Source organism: Lampris incognitus, chromosome 1 (assembly GCF_029633865.1).
Source record: "Lampris incognitus isolate fLamInc1 chromosome 1, fLamInc1.hap2, whole genome shotgun sequence".
NCBI classification, from domain to species: domain Eukaryota; kingdom Metazoa; phylum Chordata; class Actinopteri; order Lampriformes; family Lampridae; genus Lampris; species Lampris incognitus.
Genome location: NC_079211.1, coordinates 15,709,096 through 15,732,609, shown reverse-complemented (window position 1 = coordinate 15,732,609; position 23,514 = coordinate 15,709,096). Strand labels below are relative to the sequence as shown.

Sequence of the window (23,514 nt, the reverse complement as noted above, 5' to 3'; positions counted from 1 at the left end):
ATCCAAATCTCTTTATCCGTTAACTCCGGTCCTGAGGGTAGTGGACATTAATCATGTTGCCCGGGATCGGTGTGGTCGCCATAGATCTTTACCAACCGCCGCTCGGGATACAAGCAGGCTGAGCGGTTGTTGAATTAGTGCCTTTGAGTTGTTGGTTTGTCCGAAGACTCCTGTCAGCTTGTGTGTGAAGTGGGAATTGATCGCCGCCTTATGTCGGACACAAACTCCAGACGGTGTGCCGAAGGACGCGGATCCCTGACGGTGCAGCGGCAGCACATATGTGATCCATCACGGATGCGTGTTTGAGCGGTGAAAGTAGAACAACCTGAAGGATCCTCCGTTTTCTTACTGGAGATGTGCTTACCGGGCGTTTCAGTGGGACACTGTGTTGTGCACCTGTGTTGTTATGTGCCTGTTAGGAACGGCATTACCCAGAATCCTAGATGTTATGGTGCAGGCTAGTGACGTGCTGAGGTTAGAGGTACGAACACGGAGTCCGGCATGTGGGATAAATAAAAGCTTAAGGTGTGAATTTGGAAAAGGCCTCGATCCATTCATTTTAAAGCAACAAACAAAACGTGGTGCCAGGAGTGGGGTTTGTGAAGCAGACTGAATGTTTACTTCTTTGCGGTAGCTTTCCTCAGCTTGGCCGTCTCGGGTTCAGCAGCCTCCTTAGCTGCAGTCTTCTTGGGTGCAGCGGGCTTTTTGGCTGCCTTCTTCGGGCTCTTTGCAGCCTTCTTGGAGCTCTTGGGCTTCTTGGCTGCTGCAGGCTTCTTCTTCGCCTTCTTCGGGGATTTCTTGGCGGCCGGCGGGTTTCTTGGCCGCTACTTTCTTGGCTTTAAATGCCTTCTTGGTGGGTTTCTTGGCGCCTTCAGCTTTCTTGTTTATCTTGAAGGAGCCAGAGGCGCTGGTACCTTTGACCTGGACCAAAGCGCCCTTCGTTACCAGGCTCCGGACGGCCACTTTGAAGCGGCGGGCCTTGTTCTCCTCCAAATCGTAGCCGCCAGCAGCCAAAGTCTTCCTAAGCGTGGCCAAAGACGCACCGCCTATCTCCTCAGAGGCCGACACGGCTTTTACGATGAGCTCACCAACGCCGGGGCCACTCTTCTTGGCTCGGGGGGGGCTTTTTTCTTGGCCGCTTTCGCTGGAGCGGCGGCTGCTGGAGCAGCAGCGACTCCCGCCATTTAGTCTTCGCCGCGTGACCGTTTCCCACGAGGCCTTCCGAGGCTCATCCCTCTTCCTGCTTTCGGAGGCCGGGTATTGACCCGTGTCAGCGACGACAGCGGGGAGTACGACATCCTCCTTCCGTGCAGCACAAAAGCCCGGCACCGGCTTTCAACGTTTAAGTCCTTCTGTCACTAAATACGGATGGATCGATTTCAACGTGACCGTCCGCTCCTCGTGCCCGTGCGATGAAGCGCTGAGGCCGGAGAATGAGCGAGGGAGTTGAAGGGAGACCGGCCGTTCACCGGAAACGCTTTCATTTTCTCCGCGGGTTTTGAGTCGTCTTGTCAAACGCACCTCCACTCAACTACAAGAGGAATCTGAAATGAGCCGTGTCTCTCAGAGCGGTGCACGCTTCCGCTGAAAGTGGACGTAAGTGAATTTCTTAAAGTTCACGAAACACCTTTTTTTTCCCCGAAACGAAACTCATCTTTGGACTCCTGCTATGGCATCAAATGAAAATCCTTTCCTAAATTAATCAATCAGGCTGCACACACTACATTTTGCACTACTGAATGCATTGCACTGTGATTCACACTGAGAAAAAGAAATAAAACGTAAAATGCAATAACATAAGAACAAAAATAAGGTTGAATAAAATCAGAAAGCACAGTGGTGAAAATTTAATAGTAAAACCACCAAAAAAAATGCTCAAATAAAATAAATTGGCAAGAAACTTGATAGTGATGCGGTCATTTACCATTTCTAATTTTTTTTTTGCAAACAGCAAGTGAAAATATATACTTTGATTTTTTTTTCTTTCTGAAGGGTGTCCATATCTTCTTAATAAGCTTTTATCAACGTTTAATCTGTGCCATCATATGCACTTAAGATTTTTGTCCCTGTTGCATCCTAAATATTACCTGTTCCCTTTACACAGTCCCAGTAGTCCAATCCAGTAAAGTGTGGTTATGTTGGGGGGGGGGGGTCCTTCATTGACGTGTGGGAAGAAATTGTGGATTCCAGCTGAAAAGCCGCTCTCCAGTGCCATCATGTGGCAAATGGAAAGAGGTCCATCTGTTTATCCACTGTACCTCCAGTACCGCTGCACACCACACTGACAAACCAGAAGCAAACACCTCCGGAAAATTAACTTTCACCCCCCCTTTTTTTCCCCCACTTATCCATATCCCAGTTTTCCTCATATCCCAGTTTTCTCCAAGCTCACAAATTCTCGTCTAACACCCCCCCTCCCAGCCCCACGCCCCACCCAATTATAATTTACATCAGAATCAGAAATACTTCATTCATCCCCAAGGGGAATCAATGGCTAAATTTGATTAAAACAGGTGAAATCATTAAATCAAGTTTTTGAACTCAGATTCTCCACGTTGGTTTATTTCATAGAAAAGGATTTTTTTTTATTATTATTCAGTTCGGCACATACTCAGTGTACGATGATGATTTCAAGGCCCACACAACAAAAAGCCTCGTCTCGTCTATCGACTGACCCTGACTGTAGGGTCAGATTGCTTAACCTGGCAGTCTTGTGGGTTTGCGTGTTATTAGTCTTAGATGTGCTGGAATTTAAACCCCCGCCGCGCACCGTCTCTAACACCGAAACTCCAATTTGTTTGGACGCCTTCGTGGATAAGAAAGATGCTCGTTTCCGAGACGCGAGTATAATTGATTAAAAACCTTTGAACCTCAGAAATGGTCATGCAGCAGTGTAATAATCTCCGTAAGCCGGGTAAGCTTCATAACACAGTCACTTACAATCTCCGGTTAAGTCATATTCCTTTTCTCCTCGCACCCTATTGTTTGTAAAGCAAATCCTTTAAATCACATTGAATCAACACTGCCACGAGGGATGAATGCTCCCCATCGGCTGGGCCTCCTGGAGGAGCTGGGACAAGTTACTTAGAAAAGGACACCCATCACCATCACTATAAGGCCCAATTACACAAAAATTAACCGTATCTGACTCATTCGAGGGTAACCTTCCTACTGAACCCCCCCCCCCAAAAAAAATCATCATTTAAGGCATTTAAACCACACAGCAAATGCGGATCAACAACCTACACCATTGCCGCCCGTGTTTTAAGCTCGTGGATTGAGCCTGGCAATGAGATAATCACTCCCATAATGAGTCCCCAAATGAGGAGAGGAACGGCATGCCAGATTAAAGCAGGGAACCAACAAAGGGCTCCGGGAGTAAAGGAGGTGATAGAGATAGCAAGGAGGTGTTGAGGGGACAGAGAGAGAGAGAGCGAGGGAGAGAGAGGAGAGAGAGCGAGAGAGAGTGGGGAGGCGGAGCAAGAAAGTGGTAGCAGACAGGTTTGTGGCTTAATTACTCTCGTTATTTAGCCCCTCTGAGTCTCGTCCGTGCACAAGTCGGCACCACAACGTGTCTGGATGAGGAAACCAAGGGCAAATACAGACTCCATCTCTGTCTCCAACAGGCTTTTCCACTTGTCAGCAGAAAAAAACAAAGAAAAATCAAGTGCAATGTAACAGACAGCTCTTTATTTCTTGCAGCTAGACCGGTCCCTGCATCCCCCAACACCTGACCAACACTTCTAGCCAGTTGCTCCCAGGTTGTGGGGCAACACCGAAGCAGCAGCACAGCGAGTCTTTGCAGACACAAGAAAAGCTCATCAAGGTGATCCGTCTTGCTGTAAGCCTCGTTCCGCTTATCTCAAGATATTGCGAGCAAAATATTCCTACCCCACTGGCAGATAATATTGGTTGATAATATTTGCTGTACACCTGTTTCAGGATAATAAGCACTTATTTCAGGAAATTGACTCCAAAAAAAAAAAAAAAAAGAAAAAGAAAAAATAGCCTATCTCAAATCACATTCCTTGTTTTAAGATTTAATTTCCTGTTTAGTGAAAATCCATTATGGTCATGAAACAATTACTACTACCACTTTCAGCTGCTCCTGTTAGGGGTCGCCACAGCGGATCATCAGTTTCCATCTCTTCCTGTCCTCTGCATCTTCCTCTGTCACACCAGCCACCTGCATGTCCTCTCTCACCACATCCATAAACCTCCTCTTCTCCTCTTCCCTGGCAGCTCCATATTCAGCATCCTTCCCCCAATATACCCAGCATCTCTCCTCCACACATGTCCAAACCATCTCAATCTTGCCTCTCTTGCTTTGTCTCCAAACCGTCCAACCTGAGCTGTCCCTCTAATATACTCCTTCCTAATCCTGTCCTTCTTCATCACTCCCAGTGAAAATCTTAGCATCATCAACTCTGCCACCTCCAGCTCCACCTCCTGTCTTTTCATCAGTGCCACTGTCTCCAGACCATATAACATAGCTGGTCTCACAACCATCTTGTAAAGCTTTCCTTTAACTCTTGCTGGTACCCTTCTGTCACAAATCACTCCTGACACTCTTCTCCACCCACTCCACCCTGCCTGCACTCTCTTCTTCACTCCCCGTTACTTTGAACAGTTGACCCCAAGTACTCAAACTCATACGCCTTCGCCACATCTACTCCTTGCATCCTCACCATTCCACTGTCCTCCCTCTCAATCACATATATATTTTCTGTCTTGCTCCTACTGACTTTCATCCCTCTTCTCTCCAGTGCATACCTCCACCTCTCCAGGCTCTCCTCAACCTACACCCTACTCTCGCTACAGATCACAATGTCACCCGCGAACATCACATGGTCGTGAAACAAGCAATACCATATTTCCCAGAGTACAAGTCGCATCGGAGTACAAGTCGCACTCAGCAATATAGTATATGGTGGTATAGTAGTGATGCGTGAGTCAGGTTGTTTTTTTAATACCCACACCCACCCGACCCATTACGAGAGCCAATCTGCACCGTACGACCCCTTAAATATGCGTTAATTAACCCCCCGAACCCAACCCGACCTGCAAACCTCCAAACTTAGCCCAGGCTCAGGCAAAGTAGGCAGCGCTGCACTACTTGGTTTGGGGGCTGTTTGCCCAGCGTAACGCACCGACAGCAAGGCCCAGCCTGCTGTATGTCAGCCGAACGGCGTCCGGGTCTGCGCCGCTAGATAAACACACGGACCGATCCAAACACAAGGTTCTCTGTCGTTGAATAGCAGCAAAACAAGTAACCTGTCATTAAAGAGATGAACTCTCTCTCAATCACACACACATATACACATGCACATACACACACACACACACACACACACAAGCTGGCTGGCACGCACACACACACACACACACAAGCCTCTTCTTTCTGAGGAAAAAAAAAAGCATTTTGGCAGTATAAACAAAATATACAGATACCACTTAGGGGGGGAACCCTGTAAACCACATGCTCTGACCAAAACCACGATTGCAAATTGATGGTAAAGCTGATTGTGTGTGTGTGTGTGTGTGTGTGTGTGTGTGTGTGTATGTTTGACGGGGGGTGGACTAGTATTGCAAAGCCTATCCTGTTGAACGCAATGTTTCTGTACGTTATTGATAACTTGCTCTGCTTTGCCATTTTTTGACCCGCCCGCCCGAACCCGTGATATTTTCTAGGAAGCGTCGTGGGTCGACCCGCACTACCTAGGGGCCTGACTTGAAATGCAGCGTATTCATCCATCCATCCATCAGCCAAACCGCTTATCCTGCTCAGGGTCACGGGGATGCTGGAGCCTATCCCAGCAGTCACTGGGCTGCAGGTGGGGAGACACCCTGGACAGACCGCCAGTCCATCACTGGGCCCACACACACACACACACACACACACCTAGGGACAATTTAGTACGGCCGAGTCACCTGACCTACATGTCTTTGGACTGTGGGAGGAAACTGGAGCCCCCGGAGGAAACCCACGCAGACACGGGGAGAACATGCAAACTCCACACAGAGGACGACCCGGGACGACCCCCCCCCAAGGTTGGACTACCCCGGGGCTCGAACCCAGGACCTTCTTGCTGTGAGGCGACCACTGCGCCACCGTGCCGGTCAATCCCTATTCAATATTAAAGCCTACTATATTCATCATATTCTGTAATATCCTGAACTTTTCTCACTGCTCGTCTTCTCGCATTGCTCCGCTGATTGGAAGCCCAATCCCCCTCCATATTACCTTAAGCACTTGAGTACGGTTCTGCTTGATCCCGAAACGGCGTCAAACCCAAACCCCGCCCTCGTGTCTTGTCCTTAGGAAACTCACCGGCCGCTGGCTACACTGCAGCGTATTCGTCCCACAAAAGGACCTTGTAAGAGTCACTTTGGAGGATAAGTCACAGGACCAGCCAGACGAGTAAAAAAAAAACAGCGACTTATAGTCCGGGAAATACGGTAATATCCGGCAGCGGGGCGAGAACATTTTGCTAGCAATATCTTGAAATAAGAATAATGAAATTTAAAACTAAATAACTCGATAGGCTTGTCTTTCTCAGATTCAGTCAAATAAGTCTTTTTCTCTTCTGTGAATGTTGTCTTCTACCACCCTGCGAGTTGGAAAACAGCAACGAAACCAAAACGGACGCGCAGCTCGGCCCCTCCGCCAGCAAGCCGGCGAAGCAAACCCGAGCACAGAGATAAGAGTCGCCGGCACCGTACCCCACATCTGCCAGGTTTGAGTGCCTTCAGCTAGATATCATTCGGCTTCGCTGGCTCCACATTTCACTGGGGGCTACGAGGGTGAGCCAGGTATATTTATTTATTTATTGGGGGGGGTACGATGTCACAGGCCCTTCAAACAACACCTGAGGACCCCCCAGGCCTATGCATTTGGGTGCAGGGTTTGTTAACTTTGTTTGATTCTCTACCACTCAGCACCCCTCCCCTGCCCACCCCACCCCACCCCACACACACTGATATCTACTAGTCATATTACGCCTCAGGAAAGTCAATATATTACACCTAGCACCAGGACTGTGGTGTTCGTGCATAGTAGAGTTTTCCACAGATCGGGGCTGGAAGAGCAAGAAAAACAACAATAAAAAACTCAAGGCTGCTTCTCCACCGCAGGATGCATGCGTGTGTGTGCGTGTGTGAGTGCGTGCGTGTGTGCGTGTGTTTATCCCCAGAAGGCATTTAGCTCTTTTATGTAGCAGTGTGTATTTCCGTACTCATAGGGAAGGTCGGGAGAGGAATTTCAAACCCGATCCAGCGAGCGAGCGAGCGAGCGAGCGAGCGAGCGAGCGAGCGAGCGAGCGAGAGAGAGAGAGCCGGCAAGGCAGGTAAGGAAGGCGCCGGTGTTTCGTGCGGACCCCTCACCGGGATATACGGGCCGCGTGCGCTTTTCCGAACGTACCGAGGCCTCGGCAGAGCCCCCGCCGGAAACCCGGAGGAAGACCGAGGAGGGGACTGAAGGCACGTATGAAACTGTTCCGCCTCGGACGACGGCGGACTGGACCGAATTTGGAGCTGTTGTTCGTGGGAGTACGGCTGTCTCTCGCTCCAGCGCCTGCTCACGTGCAGCAAATGATATCCACGCTAGCGTTAGCCGCTAGGCACACGCCGCTAGGCACACGCCGCTAGCGCGGCAGTCATCTAGCGAGCCCGCGGAAGCTAGCTACCAAATTTGCAGAGCGCCATTCATTTATCTCGATAAAACAGTTACAGTCGGCACTTATACCGATTCCACTCGACCACAAATCATTGCATATACATCCATAACACACTTCATACGCGTGGATCATGTTTTCAAGTGGTTCATAACGTTTTAATTCACCAGAAGGGACGGAGCAAAGATTCTACTCACCACCGTCGTCACCGATGGCGAGAAAAGGGATCGGAGTGACGTTTACAGTGGTTACCAGTTCCAACTAACAACGCAAGAGGGCGCCACAGGAATACAATAAAACGAGTCTATAATTAAAGGCCGTTAGAACGTTGCTCCCTTGGGAACGATGATATTTTGACGTGCTTCGTACAATTAAATGCAGGTATTTTCATTCGTGCTCCACGTGCTGCTACACTACATGCACTCTTTGCTATGACGTGACGTTGCAGCGCTCTGCGGTGCCGGCTGCTATGACGTTCAGGCTCACGTGCTCGCTGCTGAGTCGCTTATAAAGCCGCGTGGGATAAAAGCGGCTCGGTGGCGCAGTGGTTAGCGCGGTCGCCTCACAGCAAGAGGGTCCTGGGTTCGAGGTTCGAGCCCGGGGGTTGTCCAACCTTGGGGGTCGTCCTCTGTGTGAAGTTTGCATGTTCTCCCCGTGTCTGTGTGGGTTTCCTCCGGGGGCTCCGGTTTCCTCCCACAGTCCAAAGACATGTAGGTCAGGTGACTCGGCCGTACTCTAAACTGTCCCCTAGGTGTGTGTGTGTGTGTGTGTGTGTGTGTGTGTGTGTGTGTGTGTGTGTGTGTGTGTGTGTGTGTGTGTGTGTGTGTGTGTGTGTGTGTGTATGTGTGTGATGGCCTGGCGGCCTGGCCAGGGTGTCTCCCTGTCTGCCGCCCAATGACTGCTGAGTTAGACTCCAGCATCCCTGTGAGAGCAGGATAAGCGGTCCAGATAATGGATGGATAAAAGCGTCTGCTAAATTCATTCATTCATCCATCCATTATCCAAACCGCTTATCCTGCCCTCAGGGTTGCGGGGATGCTGGAGTCACTGGGCAGCAGGCAAGGAGACACCCTGGACAGGCCACAGGGCCGACACACACACACACACCTAGGGCGTCTGCTAAATGAGTAAATGTAACTGCACATGTTAGCACATATCATAGGCACATGACAGAACGTGGCAAGTTAACGTATTTTGGGAACTGCACATAAGTCGTGTGTGTATGAGACCGGGTTGGCTGCCTGGTGACCCTGTAAAGCGGAGCGTGTAGGAATTGATAAGGCCGGGGCAAAGGGCGGACTCACGTGGGGGAGATGCTGACAGGGGGGGGGTAAACCCACAGGTGAAATATTCAGTCCTATCAGACAGCTATGGCTGAAACCGGTGTAAGGTGGAGCCTGCGGGCTGTAAATGTCGTGTTGAATGTAATGGCTCCTCTCCTTTTCGGCAGGCCGTCGGTGACCCCGTGCAGATCAGTGTCAATGCCGCGGGCCTTCGGATGACAAGTGCGCCTCCGCTTTTAGATCTCATTCAGATGCTCGATCCATTTATGTGAAGGACTCTGAGTCATACTCGCAGTTTAACGAACTGGAGTGTTAATACTGGCAAGCTGCTCAAGTGCTTCTCGTGCACCAAAGTACACAATGTCCTAGACCTCTCTGACAAAGGATGTGATCGGAGGTAGGTAGGTGTCTTTATCAGATGGCTAGATAACGGCACAGCTTTGTTTCCTCTGATGCTGAAGGACGCGGTTTCTAACCACATCTAGAAGCAGGAAGGTAACGACTTAAAGAGCAATAGCTGCACCATACACACTTGTTCTGCACACGTTTATCAAAACAGTGGGGTGAATTGCCTGGGTTGGGTGTGGGCATCCCTGATACACCATTTCTCCCCCCCCCTCCCTTTTTTTTCTCCCCAATTTCACCTGGCCAATCACCCCGCAGTCTGAGCCGTCCCGGTCGTTGCTCCGCCCCCTCTGCCGACCCGGGGAGGGCTGCGGACTACCTCTTCCGATACATGTGGAGTCGCCAGCCGCTTCTTTTCACCTGACAGTGAGTAGTTTCGCCAGGGGGGGGGGGCGTAGCGCGTGGGAGGATTACGCTACACCCCCCTGCCCGCTACGCACATCATATCCTTTCTTTATTACCGTATTTTCTTTAATATTAGAGAAGTACGACTTTACCAACTCAAACATTGCGTGCATGAAAATCCTACTTCCGGTAGCAAATGAACCTGATTCTTGTTCAGATTCTCCGCTGTAAAGGACCTTTATTTTGTGGGCTGTGTTTGGTGCGCGTGGACTGATCCACGCTCCGGTGCGCGTGAAATATTAAAGCACCTACTCACCTGTCCCATTCACTCCAGCCAGAGATGGCAGAGAGGAAGGTGTTGCCCAGTGCGGCGTGCAGCCTCCATCGTGGGCTTTACAAGGAGGACGAAATGATGAAGAACTTGGAAGGTCTTCGTCTCTTCCGCCTTCCGTGGTTCATCCCAACTTGGCACGGGAACAGCACGCTGAGCCGAACAGGGAAACTCACCTCGTCTCGCCGGTCACGTCACACGTCAAGTCGACTTTATTTGCATATCCCAAATTCACAAATTACACATTTGCCTCGAGGGGCTTTACAGCACAACATCCTGTCCTGTCGGACAAGGAACAACCCCTCCCCCCCTCCAGAACAACCCCCCTCCCCACAAAACCCTTTAACAGGAAGCACAAATAGGAAGAACCCTCAGGGAGAGCAACAGAGGAGGGGTCTCTCTCCCAGGGCGGACAGCGGGCAATGGATGTTGTGTTCACACCGTTTACACAACACAACACTACAAGAGGACAACACAAGTATGATGGAATTATAAAGTTAACGTCCATAAACTTCCTTTGACTCGATTTTTCATCCATTTTATCCCCCCCCCCCGACAACTTCGGGGTCCCCGGGGTCCCCGGTGTCGCTGGCATCGTTAAACATCCCAACAAACGATATAATCTGATTTAGACGCACAGCGGTGACGTCATAACACCAGTTTCAGACCACGCTCTTCGGAGAACAAGGCTCGTGCAGGCGTGGGGTTTTGATCGTTCAACTGATTTCTATTTTTTTTTTTTTTTTTGGTGACAGTCGCTACAGGATGACGGTGCGTGTTGACACGTGTACAGCAAGTGTCCATGGTAACCGGATTCGCCAGCCAGCCAGAGTACAGACGGCGGCCAGTAGGAGGAGACACACGCTTTCACTCCGGCCTCCCTGACCCACTTTCTGCTCGGCGTCTGGGACATTGTGTTCTCACCGCGGCGGCTCTCCTTCCCCTCGTCTCTCACATGAGCTCAGCCACTATAAGTAGGTCTGCAGCAGCCATTAAGTCAGGAGACCCGCGCAAGAGGGGAGCGCATAGCTCGCAAAGCCGCCGCCGAAGCGTGTGAAAGGAATGTCCTCCCCGTCACAAACACTGCGCCCTTTGTGGACGCCACGCAGCGACCGAGGGGTAGACGTTTGGGGGGGGGGCGGGGGGGGGAGCTGAAGTGACTCGTTTTCTGCTGAAAAAAAAAAAACGGGCTCTCGAGCAGCTCGCGTGTCCTGAGGTGACCGCGCGGCTTCAGCTTTGGTGTCGTTCCCGCTGGGACGCTTATGTAATTATGAGTCAAAATACTCGCCGGTCCGATCCCCCCCCCCCCGGTGCACCGAAACGCCACTTCATATTGTTACCTCGCCTCGCGTGACATGCCCCTGTCCATCTTTACAGGTTTGATTCTCGCGCGCGCGCGTGTGTGCGTGCGTGCGTGTGTGTGTGTGTGTGTGTGTGTGTGTGTGTGTGTTGTGGGAACAGCCAACTGTACTACAATATGCTGTGTGATATCCCCAGCAGGAGTGCAGAGAACATGTGTGGGGGAAAAAAACAGAGTGCACATGTTTCTGTTGTTTCAAGTGTGTGTGTGTGTGTGTGTGTGTGTGTGTGTGTGTGTGTGTGTGATAAGAGAACAGTGGGGCCATGCAGGTATGTATGTGGAGAGTTGTTGTGATATTTCTTCTTCTCACCTGATCCTACGCTGGCAGTCAAAAACGGGTTGGGCTTTGCCCGCCCAGCTTTTGTGTGTGTGTGTGTGTGTGTGTGTGTGTGTGTGTGTGTGTGTGTGTGTGTGTGTGTGTGTGTGTGTGTGTGTGTGTGTGTGTGCAACCGAAGCCACTTAAACGGCTACGCAGTCTTTGCTGACGTGTTATCATATCTGGTATGCGCAAATGTGTGTTTGCTGTGTCTGAAGGTATGCAGGCTATCTGTGAGAAGGGTCTATTATTGATTGTATTATGAAGCATCCTCGGAACGATCTGATACGGAACCATAAAGGGACGTTTCAACCAAACGGATCGCTAACTCAAATTCACAAACCTGGCGTGGAAGGTGTAGACAGGCAGCATGCTGCAGAACGCCACCATCTTAATACCTCGTTACCTAGTTACCTAGTTACCTAGTTACCATCATCAGGAACCAGGAATACCTCGTCATTTCGTTTCATGTACTTCCACACATGGAAGGAAATACCGTCTCCCCAGCCCACAGCGGTGCAACACAGAGACAGTAACACATCCAAACACATCCAAACACGTCCAAACACTACACGAACTTCAACAACATCCGTCCATCCATCATCCGAACCGCTGATCCTGCTCTCAGGGACGCTGGAGCCTATCCCAGCAGTCACTGGGCGGCAGGCGGGGAGACACCCAGGACAGGCCGCCAGGCCATCACACACACACACACACACACACACACACACACACACACACACACACACACACACACACACACACACACACACACACCTAGGGGCAATGTAGTACGGCTGAGTCACCTGACCTACATGTCTTTGGACTGTGGGAGGAAGCCGGAGCCCCCGGAGGAAACCCACGCAGACACGGGGAGAACATGCAAACTCCACACAGAGGACGACCCGGGACGACACCCAAAGGTTGGACTACCCCGGGGCTCGAACCCAGGACCTTCTTGCTGTGAGGCGACCGTGCTAACCACCGTGCCGCCCACTTCAAGAACACACATATCCAAAGTAACGCACAAATCACTGTCCGAGGGACCGAGCGGCAGCCAGGATGACTGTCGGACCTGCCGGTCTGCATGGGCTAGCAGCTAGCTTAGCCTGCCCCACTTCCGCGTCCTGTCAGACCGCCCTCGGTGTTTCCTCCTCGGGCGCAGCTCCAGGCAGGGCCGTGGTCCCTGGGCCCACAGGACGCAGCAGACCAAGCTCTCCCAGCCGATCCGGCTCCAGCTCTCCCAGCCATCAAACGAAGACACAACTTCGATGCAGAAGTGGACAAAGACACTGCATGGACGGTACTGGGTTAGGCCGCCGCAACCGTGAATTCACGCCGCCATCTTCCCACACCGGAAGCGGGAACATATAATAATATTCCGTTAATGTTCGGATAATGTGCAGTTGTTGTTTTTATGTCATTTTACCTTTTATACTTTTAGAAACATCAGCGTTATGAAGGCAGGACTCCATAGCCCAGATTTATTCTTTAGGCCCAAGACAGTTGGTATGTAAAGGTGGTTAGTTTTCATTGAACCCCTCTCCGCTTTGGGTTGAGTTGTTTGCAGATTCTGAAAGTGGACCCCAAGGGCCGTTTGTTTTGGACTCAAAACGTTCACCAATAGATTATTCATTTGGTCTCAAGCCTCTCAGTCGATAGCCACCGTGTGGATCAATCCCTGCCCTTGCAGGCCCTGCAGGAGGGGCCCTGCAGGAGAGGCCCTGCAGGAGGGGCCCTGCAGAAGAGGCCCTGCAGGAGGGGCCCTGCAGGAGGGGCCCTGCAGAAGAGGCTCTGCAGGAGGGGCCCTGCAGGAGGGGCCCTGCAGAAGAGGCCCTGCAGGAGGGGCCCTGCAGAAGAGGCTCTGCAGGAGGGGCCCTGCAGGAGGGGCCCTGCAGGAGGGGCCCTGCAGAAGAGGCTCTGCAGGAGAGGCCCTGCAGGAGAGGCCCTGCAGAAGAGGCTCTGCAGGAAAGGCAGTGCAGAGCCTGCTTTGAGGAAAACCCCATTCCATGTATGCTGTCTGCAAAACAACAAAATCAAAAAAAACCAAGATGTAATAATAATAATTCCGGCTAAGGATCTACCAGTCTGCCAAAGCAAAGGGGGCGCTTCTCATCCTCGGAAGATGTTCGGGCGGCGCTGGTCCACATGACTCGGCCCCAGCTGATAACCACACGACACGACACGGCGGCAGTCATTTCTGCCATAAGCCGGACAAAATGTACAGAGCAGCCACCGCTAAACCCACGAGAGTCCCCGCCGGTCAGCTGACCCAACAGGCTTTGTTCTCCGCATGTGTAAGCTGTCACATACCGACAGGATGGAGAACGATGTTGTTGTATTGCGTTGCGTTACCGGCCTTGTGTTGGCACGGCGAGGAATGTGAGGAGGGAATGCTCCTCCAATGCATCCGAAGAATGCAAGGATACCGAGCTGCCGCACTCGGAAAGACCACTGACAGCAGAAATACTGTGTGCACTAACTGAAAGGAAGCATTAGCGAGAACATAGCCGTGTTCCTGTGTGTGTGTGGGGGGGGGGGGAGGGGGAGGGGGAGGGGGAGGGGGGCGCTCTTAAACTTTGGGGACAACGCACGCAGGCTCTTTGTGCGCTGAGGCACAAGTTCCTCGCACCTTTCACAAGGCCATTAACCAATACAATCGCACAAACGGGGCTTATGGCGATCATCGCGGAGTCTCGCGGCCTTGTGATTCGCAGCACCGGACGAACCTCGCGCGCCCAGGTAATTGGCTTCCACTTGTGCGCGGCCGCCGCGCTGCAAAGCGAAAGCAGCAGCAGCAGCAGCAGTGTTCGGAACACGGCGTCCTTGGTCGGCTTTCACAAAAAGGAAGTGGCTGAAAACCGCCTACGCGCGCGCGCCCGCGCACGCGCGCACACGCACGCACACACAGACGACGGAGGCGCAAACAGAGACCCATCCACAACACAAAGGAGGACGCCGTCCGTCACACAATGGCCCGCTGACTGTCAGGGGGGATGAGAGGAGGGAGAAATATAATACTGCAAAGTCGATCTGAGTGATGGCGTCATCACTTTCACTGCACAAAAATATATATATATATATATATATAAATATTTAATAATGTCCTCGGCGTGAGATCATTGCGGATGACAAAAAATCGTGTGACTTTTTAAGGGGAAGTATAATCACGTGCTTGTCGAATTGCAGAAAAATATTAAAGCCCCCAATCTTTCTGAAGCAGCATTTGAAGTGTTGTTGCAGGATGGGGAACAGGGTGTACGGTGCACACTAGTATCACTTTTTGTCTCCTCTCACGCAACGCACGCGCGCGCGCCTCTCCCCCCCCCCCCCCTCTCTCTCTACAGGGTAGGAAGAAGATGTACTCTTTATATCTTATAACCACAAGCCTGATTTGTCCAACTGTGCAGTAACCGCGGCATGCAAGAGGCTGTGTGTAGGTGCCGCCTGCAAACGCAGGCATGTTTTTAACGTTTTTTGTGTGTTTGTGTGAGCATGGATGTGCAGAGATACATTATGCACTCGGGCACTTGTGTTGCAAAACTAACGAAGCACCGAATCCAGTGAGCGCTAATCGAAGGTGGGTGAGCAGAGGCACGGACTATTTTTCTGAAATAGTAACAATTAAGTTGCACCGCGGATTTAGAAAAAAACATACTTTTTTTTCTTTGTGGTGGTCTGACTGTCACAGCCCTGTTACGCATCCGTAACACACGGGGCCATGTGCACAAACACACAATTGCACACACACAGATGCAGGCGGTTTTGTGATCTATAATCACTGCTGAAAGGGGGGGGGGTGTATTTGCTGATGCGTGTAACGTAAGGAGGAGAAGTTAAAGTGGGTTCGAGAATTAACAATAAACAAACCTTATCGAGCAACAAAGTCATCAGCGTCCAACAGGGAGTCTCTATCACGTTCTATCTTTCTATACACACGTATAAATGCAATACACATGTTGTCAGACAGAACTGATGGGATGTCCTCGTGTGCCCTGTGAGGCAGCCAGTTCCTTGTCTGACGTCATCGCTGTTAACTGATGGTTTTGAAATCAACTGTATCTCAAGACAAGCAAGTTGTGTGTGAGACTCGGTGGGAGATGGTACGTTATTCTGAGTTAGTCTCAACTTGTCCGCATGTCGCACCGGAAACTGGTTTAGTTTTGCGTTGTTGTTGACACCACGGTGGCGCAGTGGTTAGCGCGCTCGCCTCACAGCAAGAAGGTCCTGGGTTCGAGCCCCGGGGTAGTCCAACCTTGGGGGGATGACCTGGGATGACCCCCCCCCCCAACGTTGGGACAGGACAACCTGGGATGACCCCTCCAAGTGGAGTTTGCATGTTCTTCCCTTGTCTGCGCGAGTTTCCTCCGGGTGTTCCGGTTTCCTCCCACAGTTCAAAGACATGTAGGTCAGGTCAATCGGCTGTGCTGAATTGCCCCTAGGGGTGTGTGTGTGTGTGTGTGTGTGTGTGTGTGTGTGTGTGTGTGTGTGTGTGTGTGTGTGTGTGTGTGTGTGTGTGTGTGTGTGTCTGTCGGCCCTGTGATGGATTGGCGGCCTGTCCAGCGGGTCTCCCCGCCTGCCGCCCAGTGACTGCTGGGATAGGCTCCAGCATCCCGTGACCCCAATCAGGGCAAGCGGTTTGGATAATGGATGGATTGTTGATACCGGCTGCAGAACAGTGGCACCGTTGGCTGGGGTCAACTGGGGTCGAAGCGCCTTGCCTAAAGGCACAACGGCCACGTCTGGCAGATCTCTACGTCCTACCTGGGTCCGAAACGGTGCAACGCACTCGGGTCTTCCGTCAGGGCCGCAGAGCCGGACTCGACTCGTTTCGTCCAAAAAGGCCTAGAAACGTCCGTGTGTGACGCGTGAGCAAGTCTGTGATGCAGATTTGCGGCGCTGCACCGCTCATTTGAATCACCTATCGTCGATCTGCCTTATGCAGACTTGCACTAGAAATGGCATGCACTCTCAGCCGCGATATCATCCCCACCATCCCTCAGATGCCTGCGAGTGGACATGCAGATATATCCGATGACCGACTCTCTTCGCAAGTTTCTCAGAATAAAGGCATCGGCTGAATGAGAGAATATGTGAAATGTAAATATAAGAGGTGAAAGAGAGCGGGGTGGTGGGGGTGGGGGTTGATGAGGACGAGGAAGCAGTGGGTTACCCGGGGTCCGCGTTCAGGGACGGGTTTTACTGTACGTCACAACAACATCTGATAGTGAACAACAAGAGGATACGAGCTGAGCACGACGCCCTCGCTTGCTTCGATTGCTTTGAATGAAAGAAGGAAAATGAAACCAACCAACCGCGTTGAACAACATCTGTGACACACACAAAAAGAAGAAGAAGAAGAAACCTCATCAATGGGCGCCCCTCCGCCCTCCCCCCCTCCCCCCACGTGTTCCAATTAGTGACATCAGGTCGAGCAGTCTATCGTTGATACGTCAGTCGTTGTACGAAATCTTTCACAAAAGGTTTGCGGGGGGGGGGGGCGTCCGGGTCGCGTGGCGGTCTATTCCGTTGCCTACCAACACGGGGATCGCCGGTTCGAATCCCCGTGTTACCGCCGGCTCGGTCGGGCGTCCCTACAGACACAAATGGCCGTGTCTGAGGTAGGGCTGTGTATTGGCGAGAATCTGGTGGTACCATACGTATCGCGACACGCGATATATCGCGATATAAACAGTATCGCGAGATATCGCGATACTGTAAGAAAGGCGATATATTGCGATTTCATAGGCCTGTGTTCTTTGTGCTTATGCTACTTCCTGTCTCAGTTTACGCTGCTGCGTCGGAGTGGAGGAGTCAAATGGCTGAAGACAGGCTACAACACTGTTATCTATAGCGGTCGTGGGGGTCACACGCGACACAACATGTTTGTCCCGCACCTTTACATGTGAACAAATAAAATCGATTTTGAGAATCGATACGGTATCGCAAAAGATAATACAGCGATACTCAAGCGTATCGATATTTTCTTACGCACCTAGTCTGAGGGTGGGGAAGCCTAATGTGGGTGTGTGTCCTGGTCGCTGCACTAGCGCCTCCTCTGGTCGGTCGGGGCGCCTGTTCGGGGGGGGGCTGGGGGGAATAGCGTGATCCCCCCACGTGCTACCTCCCCCTGGCGAAACTCCTCACTGTCAGGCGAAAAGAAGCGGCTGGCGACTCCACGTGTATCGGAGGAGGCATGTGGTAGTCTGCAGCCCTCCCCGGATCGGCAGAGAGGGTGGAGCAGAGACCGGGACGGCTCGGAAGAGTGGGGTAATTGAGCAGGTACAATTGGGGGGGAAAAGGGGTAACCCCCCCCCAAAAAAACCAAAGAGAACGTTTGCGCGCGGGGAGATTTGTTGTACCAGCAGAACACCAAGTGCGGAAATGAGTCGCCAGCGAGGCTCAACACGCAGCTGATCACATTCAGGATGAAAACCGCATCCGCCCGGGTTCAGTTAAAGCTTGGGCTAAGTTTGTCATATTCTGGGAGACCCGGAGCCAGCCCTCAGAAACGGGGCAGCAGTGACCAAGGCCTCCAGCGAGGACGTAAACGCTCCTCCACCAGAGGCGACCTCTGGATTTTCCGCACATTTGGGTTGCTTTTCTTTCCGCTGGCGCTTCGCATTCTGCGTTTTACACAGAGGGCCGCGGCCACGTGGGCCGGCACGCCTGGTAAACGGGTCTACTTATTTTACCAGGTGCCTGAGGTTTATTCCCCCGACGGCCATCACTTCGTAAATCGGACGGATCTGTCATGGAAAACTCGCTTCCAAAGTGTGTGGCATTAAAGGGATGCCAGCCTCCACCCCAAAGTTGAAGAGGGGCGGGGGGCGGGGGGAGTGTCTCTTTTAACTCATATTCCTAAATATCCACCCTACTCATAAAAGGCCCCGGTCTTTCCTGTGCGCCCTCTCTTCGTGCCCCGCTGCACGGCCCGTGCACGTCAGTGTCCGTCAGTATAATCAGCTCCTCCCGGCGGGTTTATCTTTCCACAGCTCTTTTCCTTTTATTTCCTCTTGTTCTAAGTTTCACATTAACAGTCTCACCGAGGGGAGAGAGAGAGAGCGCGAGACGGACCCAAACGAGACAAAACATTAAGGCGTACACACACATGCACACACACACACACACACACATGCATGCACAAACACACGCAATCACACATGCATGCATGCAAACACACACACACGCATGCACACACACACACAATCACACATGCATGCACAAACACACATGCATAAACAAACACACACATAAACACACATGCATGCACAAACACACACAAACACGTGCACGCAAAACAAGAATGGAGAATCACACACACGCACATGCATGCATGTACAAACACACACACACATGCACAAACACACACAATCACACATGCATGCAAAAACACACACATGCATGCATGCACAAACACAAAATCACACATGCATGCACACAAACACACACACATGCATAAACACACACACACACACAAACACACATGCATGCACAAACACACACACATGCACAAACACACACAAACACGTGCACGCACAACAAGACTGGTGAATCATTCCAGTGTTCCCTCGAGCCCAGATGCAAATCTGAGCAAACAGTGGTGGCACGCAAGCAGCAGTCGCGTTGGCACCGTACCAGTCTGGGGAGAGACAAGCGAGGTCACACACACACACACACACACACACACACACACACACACACACACACACACACACACACACACACACACACACGCACACACACACACACAAACACACTGTTTTTCTCACTCAGCAGGTTTGATGGCCTTAAGAGGCATGGAATAGAAAAATTACTGTAAAACTTGAAAAACAAGAGAAGACACGAAGAGAGACATTGTGAGGGAAAACAACACGGTGCATTCAGAGTGACAAAAGGTCACATGTCCACCGGGTGAGGACAGAAAAGTTGTCCAGCTTCACTAATGAGAGCGGATAGCTTGTGTTAGCTTATAGAGCTGTCACCAGTAACTGAAATGCTGATGTCTTTGAAATTCACATTCGGTCGATAGTTATGAAAAAACCGCTTAGGAGCAGTGGGCGGCTGCAGCGCCCGGGGACCGACTCCAGTTCTTCCCTCCACTGCCTTGCTCAGGGGCACGGGCAGGAGTATTAACCCTAACGTGCATGTCTTTCCGGCGGTGGGAGGAAACCGGAGCATCCGGAGGAAACCCGCCGCAGACACGGGGAGAACGTGCAAACTCCACACAGAAAGGGACCTGGGTCCGCGGTGGTGTAGCGGTCTAAGCATCGGCTTTGTGTCGAGGCAGTTGCCCACTGGGGACCGGTGGTTCGCGCCCCGGTCTCGTCAGATCCGACTATGGCCGGACTCGATGAGGCAGCAATCATTGGCAACGCTGTCTTTGGGAGGGGGGCGGAGTCGGCTTGTGTTCGTCACGTGTGTGTGTGTGTGTGTGTGTGTGTGTGTGTGTGTGTGTGTGTGTGTGTGTGTGTGTGTGTGTGTGTGTGTGTGTGTGTGTGTGTGTGTGTGTGATAAAGCAGGGGTTCGGCCTGGAGTCGCCTTGTCACGGAAGTGGCGAGGCGACTCCTTCGAGACTGCAGGCCGGAGAGACGCAGTTGGCGAACGCATGCAGTACGAGGGTGGGTGTTGGAACTAAAATAGGGATCGATTGGCCACAAAATTGGGAGAACAATCAGAAATAACTTTATAAGAAAGGCACCTGGGACGGCCTGGGGTTCGAGCCCAGGACCCCGTCGGGCCTCGGTGCCGCCTAAAAACAACCATCGCTTCCGGTCGTTACGCCACTGTGTCGTTCACCAGGGCGGGGACACCTGCAGACAGCGGAGACTGAAGAGGTCCCTTAGACGAGCGATGAGCCGTTTCTCTCATCCAGAGGACCTGACTCAACCTTCCCTGGATTACCGAGCGTGCAGAGAGACCGCCCGCAGTCCTGCGCCAGGCGGGGGGAGAGTAAATACAAGTTCACACATCATATTATTACCCTGAAAGCCGGAAATGACCCCCAAAAAAAATGACCTGCTACGAGCACGGCACAGCTCGGGCGCCCAGAAAAGGTGAGCCCGGGTGCACAGGTCAGACGAAACAGACTGCGGACGGGCGCGCGCCCGAATCCCTGACGTCAGGCTGACGCACTCGCAGCTCCCGCTGATGCGGCGAGGCGCATATCTGCGGAGGAGTGACGTGGACCGCGCGCCCAGCGACATTTTTGTTGGGAGCCGAGCTTGTGCAGGCGCATTCCTCAGGTTGACACCGGGTGCAGTTACCGCCGTCTACCTCAAGAGGGCTCACCGGTAGAAGATTCCCCCAGCTGTGAACGAGAGAGAGAGAGAGAGAGAGAAAACACATCCACCTCCTGCAGTTTAATTGCTAGACTAGAATATAGATTACAGACGATTACAGACACAGCGGCTCAGAAATCGCTGTGGTTTTTTTTTCTTCTTCTGGTTAAACGTCAAGTGTCTGTTTCTTTTCTCTCTTTTTCTGGACGCATTGCACGAACAGCATGGCAAAGCTGGTGGATGTTGGGTTTTCAGCGGGACGGCCGAGGCGATTCACTGCCAGGATGCCGGCCCGGCAGATCCCCTTTTCCCGTCTTGCCGAGCGCGGTCCGTGTCAGCTTGTTGCATCTGGTTTGCGTCTGACGGTTCACCCAACTGTGAAGCTGACCCAGTTGGGTTTGTTGTCCGCCTTCTTCCAGGGGATGGGAACAGGGAGTTCTGGGTGGGGGGTTGGGGGTGAGGGGGGGGAGGCTGCAGCGAGAGGGAGAGATAGAAGGGACACAGAGTTTGTGTGTGTGTATATACATTCATATGTTTGCAAATCTGCAAACACACGTAACCTCATTTTGATTTTAACCCTGAACCCAAATCCTTACCCTACTTTAAACTAGTCCTCACGAGCTTGTGTGTGTGTGTGTGTGTGTGTGTGTGTGTGTGTGTGTGTGTGTGTGTGTGTGTGTGCGTGTGTGTGTTCAGCTATATTTACCAAGACCAGTTTAAGTTCTCTAAATGTGAGGACATTTTTGCAAAGTGAGGACATTTTGTCCACTCCTCTCCACTCCAAGGGTCTATTATAGGGTCGTTATAGGGGCGGCCCGGTGGTCCGGTGGTCAGCACTGTTGCCTCACATGCAAGAAGGTCCTGGGTTCGAACCCCGGGTCGTCCCAGGTCGTCCCAGTTCCTTTCTGCATGTTCTCCCCGTCTCTGCATGGGTTTGCTCCGGGTGCTCCGGTTTCCTCCCACCAGCAAAAGGACATCTGGTTAGGGTTAATACTCCTGTCTGTACCCTTGAGCAAGGCAATGGAAAGAAGAGCTGGAGCTGGGCCCCGGGCGCTGCAGCTGCCCACTGCTCCTGTACAACAGGATGGGTTAAATGCAGACAACAAAGTCATCGTAACTGTACAAGGACAAAATAGAGTGGCTTTCTTCTTCTTGTCTCAGGAGGCGGGTTGAGACCAGAATGAGGATTAGGTTAAAGTCCGGGTAAGGGTTCAGGTCAGACACGTAGTTCTGATGGGGCGGCGCGGTGGCGCAGTGGTTAGCGCGGCCGCCTCACAGCAAGCAGGTCCTGGGTTCGAACCCCGGGGGTAGTCCAACCTTGAGGGGGGGTCGTCCCGGGTCGTCCTCTGTGTGGAGTTTGCATGTCCTCCCCGTGTCTGCGTGGGTTTCCTCCGGGGGCTCCGGTTTCCTCCCACAGTCCAAAGACCTGTAGGCCGGCTGAATCGGCCGCACTGAATCGCCCCCAGGTGTGAATGTGTGGGCCCTGTGACGGCCCGGCAGGCGAGGAGACACCCTGGACAGGCCGCCTCCTCGCCTGCCGGGATAGGCTCCAGCACCCCTGAGACGCTGACAGGAGGCTAAGCTGGATAGAGGAAGGATGGATGCAGTTGTGATGGTTCAGGTTTCCCAGGAATGAAGGTTCCCGCAAGAACAGAAAAACAATCCTGGGTCTTTGCACGTGTGTGTGTGTGTGTGTGTGTGTGTGTGTGTGTGTGTGTGTGTGTGTCTTGGTGTGTGCACGTGTGTGTGTGTGTGTGTGTGTGTGTGTGTGTGTGTGTGTGTGTGTGTGTGTGTGTGTCTTGGTGTGTGCACGTGTGTGTGTGTGCACCCTTTCTCATGCATGCGTGCATGTGTGCCCCGCCCCCCCCCCGCGCGAGTCCAGAATGATCAATAACGTTGCAGCTCCAGTAGAAACTTGGCAGTCTTCTTACAACCACTTACTACCAGCTGGCAGCGAGGCTTCCGCGAGCACGCAAACAACCGCCGCCCGGCCCCGCTTCTACCGCGCCCGAACAAAGCCGCCTTTTTTTCCGTTTTTCTGTGTGTTGTTTTTTTTTTGTATGTGTGTGTCCCCCCCCCCCCCGAGGAATGGTAATCTCACCCCAATCTCTTTTAATTTGTTTGGCTCTTAACATTCCCATAGGAACCTCTTCTTCTTCTTCTTGGCAGACAGCTACAAGCCGCTGCCGGGCCTCGCGCGGTGCCAGACTGCTTCGAGGAAACAACTCCAGGTTCAAAACAGAACGCAGCACACCCGAGCGGCGCTGAAACCTTTTCCCCCCGAAACAGGTGTTTACCCTGGGCCCCGGGCGTCACGCTGAAAGCGCCGGCTTCTGGAAAGCACCCTGCTTTTGCTTTCGGTTCACCGCCGGGATGCGCGGCGCGGGCCCCCCCCGTGTGATCGGTGGCCCGCCGTGGCGGGAAGCTCCGCGTCGCCTCCCGCCGTGGCGGGAGGCGACGCGGAGCTTCCCGCCACAGCGGGAGGCGGTAATCCCTGCGCTGGCTCCGAGGATGTTCTGG

The 23,514-nt window shown here is 52.3% G+C and overlaps 1 pseudogene; it reads right to left on the bottom strand.

The window, feature by feature from the left end:
- Positions 1-617: 617 nt before the first annotated feature.
- Positions 618-1,184, bottom strand: LOC130120576 (histone H1-like; annotated as a pseudogene).
- Between the last annotated feature and the right edge of the window lie 22,330 nt (positions 1,185-23,514).